The following is a 13,832-nucleotide window of genomic DNA, read 5'->3' as shown; positions in this document are numbered from 1 at the left end:
GAGACTGGAGAAGCTGGGATTGTTCTCCTTGGAGCAGAGAAGGTTAAGGGGAGATTGACCAGAATGGTACCAGGGATGAGGGACTTCAGTGACGTGGAGAAGCTGGGGTTGTTCTCCTTAGAGCAGAGACGGTTAAGGGGAGATTTACCAGAATGGTACCAGGGGTGAGTGACTTCAGTGATGTGGAGAGACTGGAGAAGCTGGGATTGTTCTCTTTAGAGCAGAGACGGTTAAGGGGAGATTTACCAGAATGGTACCAGGGGATGAGGGACTTCAGTGATGTGGAGAGACTGGAGAAGCTGGGATTGTTCTCTTTAGAGCAGAGAAGGTTAAGGGGAGATTTACCAGAATGGTACCAGGGATGAGGGACTTCAGTGATATGGAGAGACTGGAGAAGCTGGGGTTGTTCTCCTTAGAGCAGAGAAGGTTAAGGGGAGATTGACCAGAATGGTACCAGGGATGAGGGACTTCAGTGATGTGGAGAGACTGGAGAAGCTGGGAATGTTCTCCTTAGAGCAGAGACGGTTAAGGGGAGATTGACCAGAATGGTACCAGGGATGAGGGACTTCAGTGATGTGGAGAGACTGGAGAAGCTGGGATTGTTCTCCTTAGAGCAGGGAACGTTAAGGGGAGATTTACTAGAATGGTACCAGGGATGAGGGACTTCAGTGATGTGGAGAGACTGGAGAAGCTGGGATTGTTCTCCTTAGAGCAGAGAAGATTAAGGGGAGATTTGATAGATCTGTTCAAAATTATGTGGGGATTTGACAGAGTAGAGAGGGAGAAACTGTTTCCACTGGCAGGAGGGTCGGTAACCAAAGGCCACAGATTGAAGATAATTGGCAAAAGAAGCAGGGGAGATGAGGAGAAGTTTCTTTACGCGAGTTGTTGTGATCTGGAATGCGCTGCCTGAAAGGACAGTGGAAGCAGATTCAATGGTAACTTTCAAAAGGGGGAATTGGAGAAATACTAGAATGGTACCAGGGATGAGGGACTTCAGTGATGTGGAGAGACTGGAGAAGCTGGGATTGTTCTCCTTAGAGCAGGGAAGGTTAAGGGGAGATTTACTAGAATGGTACCGGGGATGAGGGACTTCAGTTATGTGGAGAGACTGGAGAAGCTGGGGTTGTTCTCCTTAGAGCAGAGAAGGTTAAGGGGAGATTTACCAGAATGATACCAGGGATGAGGGACTTCAGTCATGTGGAGAGACTGGAGAAGCTGGGATTGTTCTCCTTAGAGCAGAGACGGTTAAGGGGAGATTGACCAGAATGGTACCAGGGATGAGGGACTTCAGTGACGTGGAGAGACTGGAGAAGCTGGGATTGTTCTCCTTAGAGCAGAGAAGGTTAAGGGGCGATTTACTAGAATGGTACCAGGGGATGAGGGACTTCATTGATGTGGAGAGACTGGAGAAGCTGGGATTGTTCTCCTTAGAGCAGGGAAGGTTAAGGGGAGATTTACCAGAATGGTACCAGGGATGAGGAACTTCAGTGATGTGGAGAAGCTGGGATTGTTCTCCTTAGAGCAGAGACGGTTAAGGGGAGATTGACCAGAATCGTACCAGGGATGAGGGACTCCAGTGATGTGGAGCGACTGGAGAAGCTGGGATTGTTCTCCTTAGAGCAGAGAAGGTTAAGGGGAGATTTACTAGAATGGTACCAGGGATGAGGGACTTCAGTGATGTGGAGAGACTGGAGAAGCTGGGGTTGTTCTCCTTAGAGCAGAGAAGGTTAAGGGGAGATTTACCAGAATGATACCAGGGATGAGGGACTTCAGTGATGTGGAGAGACTGGAGAAGCTGGGATTGTTCTCCTTAGAGCAGAGACGGTTAAGGGGAGATTGACCAGAATAGTACCACGGATGAGGGACTTCAGTGACGTGGAGAAGCTGGGACTGTTCTCCTTAGAGCAGAGACGGTTAAGGGGAGATTTACTAGAATGGTACCAGGGATGAGGGACTTCAGTGATGTGGAGAGACTGGAGAAGCTGGGATTGTTCTCCTTCGAGCAGAGAAGGTTAAGGGGAGATTTACTAGAATGGTACCAGGGATGAGGGACTTCAGTGATGTGGAGAGACTGGAGAAGCTGGGGTTGTTCTCCTTAGAGCAGAGAAGGTTAAGGGGACATTTATTAGAATGGTACCAGGGATGAGGGACTTCAGTGATGTGGAGAGACTGGAGAAGCTGGGATTGTTCTCCTTAGAGCAGGGAAGGTTAAGGGGAGATTTACTAGAATGGTACCAGGGATGAGGGACTTCACTGATGTGGAGAGACTGGAGAAGCTGGGATTGTTCTCCTTAGAGCAGAGACGGTTAAGGGGAGATTGACCAGAATGGTACCAGGGATGAGGGACTTCAGTTATTTGGAGAGACTGGAGAAGCTGGGGTTGTTCTCCTTAGAGCAGAGAAGGTTCAGGGGAGATTGACCAGAATGATACCAGGGATGAGGGACTTCAGTGACGTGGAGAAGCTGGGATTGTTCTCCTTAGAGCAGAAACGGTTACGGGGAGATTTACTAGAATGGTACCAGGGATGAGGGACTTCAGTGATGTGGAGAGACTGGAGAAGCTGGGATTGTTCTCCTTAGAGCAGAGAAGGTTAAGGGGAGATTTACTAGAATGGTACCAGGGATGAGGGACTTCAGTGATGTGGAGAGACTGGAGAAGCTGGGGTTGTTCTCCTTAGAGCAGAGACGGTTAAGGGGAGATTTACTAGAATGGTACCAGGGATGAGGGACTTCAGTGATGTGGAGAGACTGGAGAAGCTGGGATTGTTCTCCTTGGAGCAGAGAAGGTTAAGGGGAGATTGACCAGAATGGTACCAGGGATGAGGGACTTCAGTGACGTGGAGAAGCTGGGGTTGTTCTCCTTAGAGCAGAGACGGTTAAGGGGAGATTTACTAGAATGGTACCAGGGATGAGGGACTTCAGTGATGTGGAGAGACTGGAGAAGCTGGGATTGTTCTCCTTGGAGCAGAGAAGGTTAAGGGGAGATTGACCAGAATGGTACCAGGGATGAGGGACTTCAGTGACGTGGAGAAGCTGGGGTTGTTCTCCTTAGAGCAGAGACGGTTAAGGGGAGATTTACCAGAATGGTACCAGGGGTGAGGGACTTCAGTGATGTGGAGAGACTGGAGAAGCTGGGATTGTTCTCCTTAGAGCAGAGAAGGTTAAGGGGAGATTGACCAGAATGGTATCAGGGATGAGGGACTTCAGTGATGTGGAGAGACTGGAGAAGCTGGGATTGTTCTCTTTAGAGCAGAGACGGTTAAGGGGAGATTTACCAGAATGGTACCAGGGATGAGGGACTTCAGTGATATGGAGAGACTGGAGAAGCTGGGGTTGTTCTCCTTAGAGCAGAGAAGGTTAAGGGGAGATTGACCAGAATGGTACCAGGGATGAGGGACTTCAGTGATGTGGAGAGACTGGAGAAGCTGGGATTGTTCTCTTTAGAGCAGAGACGGTTAAGGGGAGATTTACCAGAATGGTACCAGGGGATGAGGGACTTCAGTGATGTGGAGAGACTGGAGAAGCTGGGATTGTTCTCCTTAGAGCAGAGAAGGTTAAGGGGAGATTGACCAGAATGGTACCAGGGATGAGGGACTTCAGTGATGTGGAGAGACTGGAGAAGCTGGGAATGTTCTCCTTAGAGCAGAGACGGTTAAGGGGAGATTGACCAGAATGGTACCAGGGATGAGGGACTTCAGTGATGTGGAGAGACTGGAGAAGCTGGGAATGTTCTCCTTAGAGCAGAGACGGTTAAGGGGAGATTGACCAGAATGGTACCAGGGATGAGGGACTTCAGTGATGTGGAGAGACTGGAGAAGCTGGGATTGTTCTCCTTAGAGCAGGGAACGTTAAGGGGAGATTTACTAGAATGGTACCAGGGATGAGGGACTTCAGTGATGTGGAGAGACTGGAGAAGCTGGGATTGTTCTCCTTAGAGCAGAGAAGATTAAGGGGAGATTTGATAGATCTGTTCAAAATTATGTGGGGATTTGACAGAGTAGAGAGGGAGAAACTGTTTCCACTGGCAGGAGGGTCGGTAACCAAAGGCCACAGATTGAAGATAATTGGCAAAAGAAGCAGGGGAGATGAGGAGAAGTTTCTTTACGCGAGTTGTTGTGATCTGGAATGCGCTGCCTGAAAGGACAGTGGAAGCAGATTCAATGGTAACTTTCAAAAGGGGGAATTGGAGAAATACTAGAATGGTACCAGGGATGAGGGACTTCAGTGATGTGGAGAGACTGGAGAAGCTGGGATTGTTCTCCTTAGAGCAGGGAAGGTTAAGGGGAGATTTACTAGAATGGTACCGGGGATGAGGGACTTCAGTTATGTGGAGAGACTGGAGAAGCTGGGGTTGTTCTCCTTAGAGCAGAGAAGGTTAAGGGGAGATTTACCAGAATGATACCAGGGATGAGGGACTTCAGTCATGTGGAGAGACTGGAGAAGCTGGGATTGTTCTCCTTAGAGCAGAGACGGTTAAGGGGAGATTGACCAGAATGGTACCAGGGATGAGGGACTTCAGTGACGTGGAGAGACTGGAGAAGCTGGGATTGTTCTCCTTAGAGCAGAGAAGGTTAAGGGGCGATTTACTAGAATGGTACCAGGGGATGAGGGACTTCATTGATGTGGAGAGACTGGAGAAGCTGGGATTGTTCTCCTTAGAGCAGGGAAGGTTAAGGGGAGATTTACCAGAATGGTACCAGGGATGAGGAACTTCAGTGATGTGGAGAAGCTGGGATTGTTCTCCTTAGAGCAGAGACGGTTAAGGGGAGATTGACCAGAATCGTACCAGGGATGAGGGACTCCAGTGATGTGGAGCGACTGGAGAAGCTGGGATTGTTCTCCTTAGAGCAGAGAAGGTTAAGGGGAGATTTACTAGAATGGTACCAGGGATGAGGGACTTCAGTGATGTGGAGAGACTGGAGAAGCTGGGGTTGTTCTCCTTAGAGCAGAGAAGGTTAAGGGGAGATTTACCAGAATGATACCAGGGATGAGGGACTTCAGTGATGTGGAGAGACTGGAGAAGCTGGGATTGTTCTCCTTAGAGCAGAGACGGTTAAGGGGAGATTGACCAGAATAGTACCACGGATGAGGGACTTCAGTGACGTGGAGAAGCTGGGACTGTTCTCCTTAGAGCAGAGACGGTTAAGGGGAGATTTACCAGAATGGTACCAGGGATGAGGGACTTCAGTGATGTGGAGAGACTGGAGAAGCTGGGATTGTTCTCCTTCGAGCAGAGAAGGTTAAGGGGAGATTTACTAGAATGGTACCAGGGATGAGGGACTTCAGTGATGTGGAGAGACTGGAGAAGCTGGGGTTGTTCTCCTTAGAGCAGAGAAGGTTAAGGGGACATTTATTAGAATGGTACCAGGGATGAGGGACTTCAGTGATGTGGAGAGACTGGAGAAGCTGGGATTGTTCTCCTTAGAGCAGGGAAGGTTAAGGGGAGATTTACTAGAATGGTACCAGGGATGAGGGACTTCACTGATGTGGAGAGACTGGAGAAGCTGGGATTGTTCTCCTTAGAGCAGAGACGGTTAAGGGGAGATTGACCAGAATGGTACCAGGGATGAGGGACTTCAGTTATTTGGAGAGACTGGAGAAGCTGGGGTTGTTCTCCTTAGAGCAGAGAAGGTTCAGGGGAGATTGACCAGAATGATACCAGGGATGAGGGACTTCAGTGACGTGGAGAAGCTGGGATTGTTCTCCTTAGAGCAGAAACGGTTACGGGGAGATTTACTAGAATGGTACCAGGGATGAGGGACTTCAGTGATGTGGAGAGACTGGAGAAGCTGGGAATGTTCTCCTTAGAGCAGAGACGGTTAAGGGGAGATTGACCAGAATGGTACCAGGGATGAGGGACTTCAGTTATTTGGAGAGACTGGAGAAGCTGGGGTTGTTCTCCTTAGAGCAGAGAAGGTTAAGGGGAGATTGACCAGAATGATACCAGGGATGAGGGACTTCAGTGACGTGGAGAAGCTGGGATTGTTCTCCTTAGAGCAGAAACGATTACGGGGAGTTTTATTAGAATGGTACCGGGGATGAGGGACTTCAGTGATGTGGAGAGACTGGAGAAGCTGGGATTGTTCTCCTTAGAGCAGAGAAGGTTAAGGGGAGATTTACTAGAATGGTACCAGGGATGAGGGACTTCAGTGATGTGGAGAGACTGGAGAAGCTGGGGTTGTTCTCCTTAGAGCAGAGACGGTTAAGGGGAGATTTACTAGAATGGTACCAGGGATGAGGGACTTCAGTGATGTGGAGAGACTGGAGAAGCTGGGATTGTTCTCCTTGGAGCAGAGAAGGTTAAGGGGAGATTGACCAGAATGGTACCAGGGATGAGGGACTTCAGTGACGTGGAGAAGCTGGGGTTGTTCTCCTTAGAGCAGAGACGGTTAAGGGGAGATTTACTAGAATGGTACCAGGGATGAGGGACTTCAGTGATGTGGAGAGACTGGAGAAGCTGGGATTGTTCTCCTTGGAGCAGAGAAGGTTAAGGGGAGATTGACCAGAATGGCACCAGGGATGAGGGACTTCAGTGACGTGGAGAAGCTGGGGTTGTTCTCCTTAGAGCAGAGACGGTTAAGGGGAGATTTACCAGAATGGTACCAGGGGTGAGGGACTTCAGTGATGTGGAGAGACTGGAGAAGCTGGGATTGTTCTCCTTAGAGCAGAGAAGGTTAAGGGGAGATTGACCAGAATGTTACCAGGGATGAGGGACTTCAGTGATGTGGAGAGACTGGAGAAGCTGGGATTGTTCTCCTTAGAGCAGAGAAGGTTAAGGGGAGATTGACCAGAATGGTACCAGGGATGAGGGACTTCAGTGATGTGGAGAGACTGGAGAAGCTGGGAATGTTCTCCTTAGAGCAGAGACGGTTAAGGGGAGATTGACCAGAATGGTACCAGGGATGAGGGACTTCAGTGATGTGGAGAGACTGGAGAAGCTGGGATTGTTCTCTTTAGAGCAGAGAAGGTTAAGGGGAGATTTACCAGAATGGTACCAGGGATGAGGGACTTCAGTGATCTGGAGAGACTGGAGAAGCTGGGAATGTTCTCCTTAGAGCAGAGACGGTTAAGGGGAGATTGACCAGAATGGTACCAGGGATGAGGGACTTCAGTGATGTGGAGAGACTGGAGAAGCTGGGATTGTTCTCCTTAGAGCAGGGAAGGTTAAGGGGAGATTTACTAGAATGGTACCAGGGATGAGGGACTTCAGTTATGTGGAGAGACTGGAGAAGCTGGGATTGTTCTCCTCAGAGCAGAGAAGGGTAAGGAGAGATTTACCAGAATGGTACCAGGGATGAGGGACTTCAGTGATATGGAGAGACTGGAGAAGCTGGGGTTGTTCTCCTTAGAGCAGAGAAGGTTAAGGGGAGATTGACCAGAATGGTACCAGGGATGAGGGACTTCAGTGATGTGGAGAGACTGGAGAAGCTGGGAATGTTCTCCTTAGAGCAGAGACGGTTAAGGGGAGATTGACCAGAATGGTACCAGGGATGAGGGACTTCAGTGATGTGGAGAGACTGGAGAAGCTGGGATTGTTCTCTTTAGAGCAGAGAAGGTTAAGGGGAGATTTACCAGAATGGTACCAGGGATGAGGGACTTCAGTTATTTGGAGAGACTGGAGAAGCTGGGGTTGTTCTCCTTAGAGCAGAGAAGGTTAAGGGGAGATTGACCAGAATGATACCAGGGATGAGGGACTTCAGTGACGTGGAGAAGCTGGGATTGTTCTCCTTAGAGCAGAAACGATTACGGGGAGATTTATTAGAATGGTACCAGGGATGAGGGACTTCAGTGATGTGGAGAGACTGGAGAAGCTGGGATTGTTCTCCTTAGAGCAGAGAAGGTTAAGGGGAGATTTACTAGAATGGTACCAGGGATGAGGGACTTCAGTGATGTGGAGAGACTGGAGAAGCTGGGGTTGTTCTCCTTAGAGCAGAGACGGTTAAGGGGAGATTTACTAGAATGGTACCAGGGTTGAGGGACTTCAGTGATGTGGAGAGACTGGAGAAGCTGGGATTGTTCTCCTTGGAGCAGAGAAGGTTAAGGGGAGATTGACCAGAATGGTACCAGGGATGAGGGACTTCAGTGACGTGGAGAAGCTGGGGTTGTTCTCCTTAGAGCAGAGACGGTTAAGGGGAGATTTACTAGAATGGTACCAGGGACGAGGGACTTCAGTGATGTGGAGAGACTGGAGAAGCTGGGATTGTTCTCCTTGGAGCAGAGAAGGTTAAGGGGAGATTGACCAGAATGGTACCAGGGATGAGGGACTTCAGTGACGTGGAGAAGCTGGGGTTGTTCTCCTTAGAGCAGAGACGGTTAAGGGGAGATTTACCAGAATGGTACCAGGGGTGAGGGACTTCAGTGATGTGGAGAGACTGGAGAAGCTGGGATTGTTCTCCTTAGAGCAGAGAAGGTTAAGGGGAGATTGACCAGAATGGTATCAGGGATGAGGGACTTCAGTGATGTGGAGAGACTGGAGAAGCTGGGAATGTTCTCCTTAGAGCAGAGACGGTTAAGGGGAGATTGACCAGAATGGTACCAGGGATGAGGGACTTCAGTGATGTGGAGAGACTGGAGAAGCTGGGATTGTTCTCTTTAGAGCAGAGAAGGTTAAGGGGAGATTTACCAGAATGGTACCAGGGATGAGGGACTTCAGTGATGTGGAGAGACTGGAGAAGCTGGGAATGTTCTCCTTAGAGCAGAGACGGTTAAGGGGAGATTGACCAGAATGGTACCAGGGATGAGGGACTTCAGTTATGTGGAGAGACTGGAGAAGCTGGGATTGTTCTCCTCAGAGCAGGGAACGTTAAGGGGAGATTTACTAGAATGGTACCAGGGATGAGGGACTTCAGTGATGTGGAGAGACTGGAGAAGCTGGGATTGTTCTCCTTAGAGCAGAGAAGGTTAAGGGGAGATTGACCAGAATGGTACCAGGGATGAGGGACTTCAGTGATGTGGAGAGACTGGAGAAGCTGGGATTGTTCTCCTTAGAGCAGAGAAGGTTAAGGGGAGATTGACCAGAATGTTACCAGGGATGAGGGACTTCAGTGATGTGGAGAGACTGGAGAAGCTGGGATTGTTCTCCTTAGAGCAGAGAAGGTTAAGGGGAGATTGACCAGAATGGTACCAGGGATGAGGGACTTCAGTGATGTGGAGAGACTGGAGAAGCTGGGATTGTTCTCCTTAGAGCAGAGAAGGTTAAGGGGAGATTGACCAGAATGTTACCAGGGATGAGGGACTTCAGTGATGTGGAGAGACTGGAGAAGCTGGGATTGTTCTCCTTAGAGCAGAGAAGGTTAAGGGGAGATTGACCAGAATGGTATCAGGGATGAGGGACTTCAGTGATGTGGAGAGACTGGAGAAGCTGGGAATGTTCTCCTTAGAGCAGAGACGGTTAAGGGGAGATTGACCAGAATGGTACCAGGGATGAGGGACTTCAGTGATGTGGAGAGACTGGAGAAGCTGGGATTGTTCTCTTTAGAGCAGAGAAGGTTAAGGGGAGATTTACCAGAATGGTACCAGGGATGAGGGACTTCAGTGATGTGGAGAGACTGGAGAAGCTGGGAATGTTCTCCTTAGAGCAGAGACGGTTAAGGGGAGATTGACCAGAATGGTACCAGGGATGAGGGACTTCAGTGATGTGGAGAGACTGGAGAAGCTGGGATTGTTCTCTTTAGAGCAGAGAAGGTTAAGGGGAGATTTACCAGAATGGTACCAGGGATGAGGGACTTCAGTGATCTGGAGAGACTGGAGAAGCTGGGAATGTTCTCCTTAGAGCAGAGACGGTTAAGGGGAGATTGACCAGAATGGTACCAGGGATGAGGGACTTCAGTGATGTGGAGAGACTGGAGAAGCTGGGATTGTTCTCCTTAGAGCAGGGAAGGTTAAGGGGAGATTTACTAGAATGGTACCAGGGATGAGGGACTTCAGTTATGTGGAGAGACTGGAGAAGCTGGGATTGTTCTCCTCAGAGCAGAGAAGGGTAAGGAGAGATTTACCAGAATGGTACCAGGGATGAGGGACTTCAGTGATATGGAGAGACTGGAGAAGCTGGGGTTGTTCTCCTTAGAGCAGAGAAGGTTAAGGGGAGATTGACCAGAATGGTACCAGGGATGAGGGACTTCAGTTATGTGGAGAGACTGGAGAAGCTGGGATTGTTCTCCTCAGAGCAGAGAAGGGTAAGGAGAGATTTACCAGAATGGTACCAGGGATGAGGGACTTCAGTGATATGGAGAGACTGGAGAAGCTGGGATTGTTCTCTTTAGAGCAGAGAAGGTTAAGGGGAGATTTACCAGAATGGTACCAGGGATGAGGGACTTCAGTGATCTGGAGAGACTGGAGAAGCTGGGAATGTTCTCCTTAGAGCAGAGACGGTTAAGGGGAGATTGACCAGAATGGTACCAGGGATGAGGGACTTCAGTTATGTGGAGAGACTGGAGAAGCTGGGATTGTTCTCCTCAGAGCAGGGAACGTTAAGGGGAGATTTACTAGAATGGTACCAGGGATGAGGGACTTCAGTGATGTGGAGAGACTGGAGAAGCTGGGATTGTTCTCCTTAGAGCAGAGAAGGTTAAGGGGAGATTGACCAGAATGGTACCAGGGATGAGGGACTTCAGTGATGTGGAGAGACTGGAGAAGCTGGGATTGTTCTCCTTAGAGCAGAGAAGGTTAAGGGGAGATTTGATAGATTTGTTCAAAATTATGTGGGGATTTGACAGAGTAGAGAGGGAGAAACTGTTTCCACTGGCAGGAGGGTCGGTAACCAAAGGCCACAGATTGAAGATAATTGGCAAAAGAAGCAGGGGAGATGAGGAGAAGTTTCTTTACGCGAGTTGTTGTGATCTGGAATGCGCTGCCTGAAAGGACAGTGGAAGCAGATTCAATAGTAACTTTCAAAAGGGGGAATTGGAGAAATACTTGAAGGGGAGAAAGTTTTGCAGGGCTCTGGGGCAAGAGCAGTGGGGAGTGGGACTAATTGGAGAGCTCGGTCGAAGAGCCGGCACAGGCACAATGGGCCGAATGGTCTTCTGTGCTGTATGATTCGATGATAAAGCTAGGATTTCCCTGCCCCTTCCTTTTTTGCTCATTGAGCAAACTTCTGGTGGGCTCAATCTGCCTGTTGAGGTTCAGGGTTCAAAGTTCGCTTGACAAACATTATCGATATTTTGGCAGCTATGGCAAAGTGAAGTGTAACTGCACTTGAGGAGAGCTGATCGAGGTGTTAGCACTTCATAGCTGAAGCAAGAGAGAAATGTTGAAATTCTTAATCTTTGGCAGAACAGCTCCTTCCAAAACAAAAATTGTAATGAACTTGACAAGCCCTAAAAACCTAGAACAGTTGGACCATTAAAAGTGTTGTCGCTTTTTTATATTTTAGCATTGCTATTTGATACGAAGCTCTGTGGTAGCCAGCTTGTAAGCTTGTTATATTTGGGGACAACACTAAAATAGGGAGAACAGTAGAGACAAATGATGTAGCCAAAGATTTGCAGAAGAATTAATATCAGTTGTGCAATTGGGCAGACAAATGACCAATTACATTGAATAGTGACAAGTGTATTCTATATTGGATGAGCAACATGAGTATACAATGAAGGGAAGAGATGTGGACAGGGTATCTTAGGGACTGGCTTCACAAAATATAGCTGTGAATGTACACTTGTGTCTCTTCTTCTTCGGCAGTCCCTCGGGAACCGAGGATGATTTGCTTCCACACTAAAAATGAGTTCTCAGGTGACTGATGAGTCCAATGCAGGACCCACAGTCTCTGTCACAGGTGGGGCAGACGGTGGTTGAAGGGGCGGGTGGGTAGGGTGCTTGGGTTGACGTGCGCTCTTTGTGCTGTTTGCGCTTGGCTTCTGCTTGCTCCCGGCGAAGAGACTCGAGGTGTGCGGCGCCTTCCCGGATGCTTCTCCTCCACTTTGTGCGGTCTTGGGCCAGGGATTCCCAGGTGTCGGTGGGGATGTTGCACTTTTTCAAGGAGGCTTTGAGGGTGTCCTTGAAACGTTTCCTCTGCCCACCTGGGGCTCTCTTGCCGTGTCGGAGCTCCGAGTAGTACAGTGACTTCATATACATGAATGTATTTCTTGAGAATCCAACAAAAAAAATATAATTAACTTAATTCCAAATTATTTTCTTTTGTTTTGAAGTTTTACGTTTTTATCAGATTCTGGTCATTGGGGGAGAATGGTGCTCATCTTACGCAGCTATCATCCTGTCTGTACTGCACATTTCTGTGTGAGCGGCTTTAAAAGCATCACATGAGAAAAATTGAGTGGAAATGAGTGTAGTAAATCTTTTACTCCTAGCTTCATACACATTGAGGAGTTATCATCCAACATCACTCAACAAAATTAAGGCCTGGTATATGAGAAAAAGAAGGCTGTCATTGTAATTTAAGGTCTCTTAAATTATATGTCCTGTGTTTGAGGGAGGATTTTAATTCCTTTTCTGAAAATTTCACTGAGTAAATGTTTGAAAATTTGGATTTATTCATAGACTGTTATGGGCGCATAGGAGTTTCAAGGGAGTCATTCAAGTTCATGATTCTAATGACACGACTGTAAGATTGAATTCACTGTCAAATGTTTGTTTATATTGTACAAGTATGTTTAAGAAAATATTAATTTTTTTTACATTAAAACACTAGCCTTGAAGTTATGCCATATGGAGTTCTTTCTTTTGCAATTTTTGACAAAAGGCATCAAACTCTTTAATTTTCCTGCCTCCAAAATGGAGAGCTCGACAACACACACTTTGCGGAACACCTCCGTTCAGTCCGTAAGGGGGACCCCGAGCTTCCGGTCGCCTGTCACTTTAATTCACCGCCCCATTCCCACTCTGACCTCACTGTACTCAGGCTCTTACATTGTTCCACGGAAGCTTGGCATAAACTCGAGGAACAGCACCTCATCTTCCGATTAGGCACTTTACAGCCTTCCGGACTCAACATCGAGTTCAACAATTTCAGATCATAACCTCGGCCCCCATTACATTTTTGCTTATATTTTATCCACATCTGTGTTTTGGGCCTTTTCCCCCCCACCTTTTTTTTCTCTCTCCCACATGGCAGCTGTCTCCCATTCTGCCAGAACATTTCACACCTAATCTGAGCCATCTTTTGTCTCCACTAGTCCTATCACCATCTCGTCTGGTTTTGGATACCTCTTAATGTCTCTTCACTTCTTTTGTTCTCTCCCAGCCCTGCCTTTCGATCTATTTCATTTCCTTTCCAGTTTTGAAAAAGGGTTTTGACCCGAAACATCGACTCTGTTTTCTCTCCACGGATGTTGCCTGGCCTGCTGAGTTTTTCCAGCATTTTCTGTTGTTATTTCGGATTTCCAGCATCTGCAGTATTTTGCTATCGTACATGACAATGAAGGTTGACCCTGAAAATCATACTGGTCCCACGCTGACCTATCGCACACGCCCTGCCCACCCCTCGGCCATTTATCATGTGCAGACAAAATCGCCCCCACATGACTGCAACTGCAGTAATGCCCCCCTTTTTTTTAATTCAATATTGTATTAACACAAGAGATGTTCATATTTCAGGATATAAACTCCATATACATCTAAAAAAGGAACCAGGAAGTGACAGTGGCGTCATCACTTTCAATGTTGAGACCGATGGAGAAACAATTAAAAACAAACAATGTGTGGGTAAATATTTGCGGGGTGCCCCCACACAAACTTTTGGAAACTACTGGTCCAGAAAGAAGATGGGTTAAGGGAGCGGGGGAATTAAATTGTGGGATATTGAATGGTATAGATGAAGTAAGCCCAGAATATGTTTCAGTGTAAATCAGGCTGGTACAATCGGAGAACACAAA

General features: G+C 48.0%; 1 protein-coding gene across 6 annotated transcripts in view; it reads left to right on the top strand.

Moving 5' to 3' along the window:
* Positions 1-13,832, top strand: part of LOC147096943 (cytoplasmic dynein 1 intermediate chain 2-like) — a 74,520-nt gene that overhangs the window by 12,933 nt on the left and 47,755 nt on the right. The window lies entirely within an intron of this gene.

This window comes from Somniosus microcephalus, chromosome 33, assembly GCF_052327205.1.
Source record: "Somniosus microcephalus isolate GS21.2 chromosome 33, FLI_Smic_1.0, whole genome shotgun sequence".
In the NCBI taxonomy this organism is placed as follows: Eukaryota; Metazoa; Chordata; class Chondrichthyes; order Squaliformes; family Somniosidae; genus Somniosus; species Somniosus microcephalus.
The sequence above is the reverse complement of the archived record's forward strand: the minus strand, read 5'-3'. Positions and strand labels throughout refer to the sequence as shown.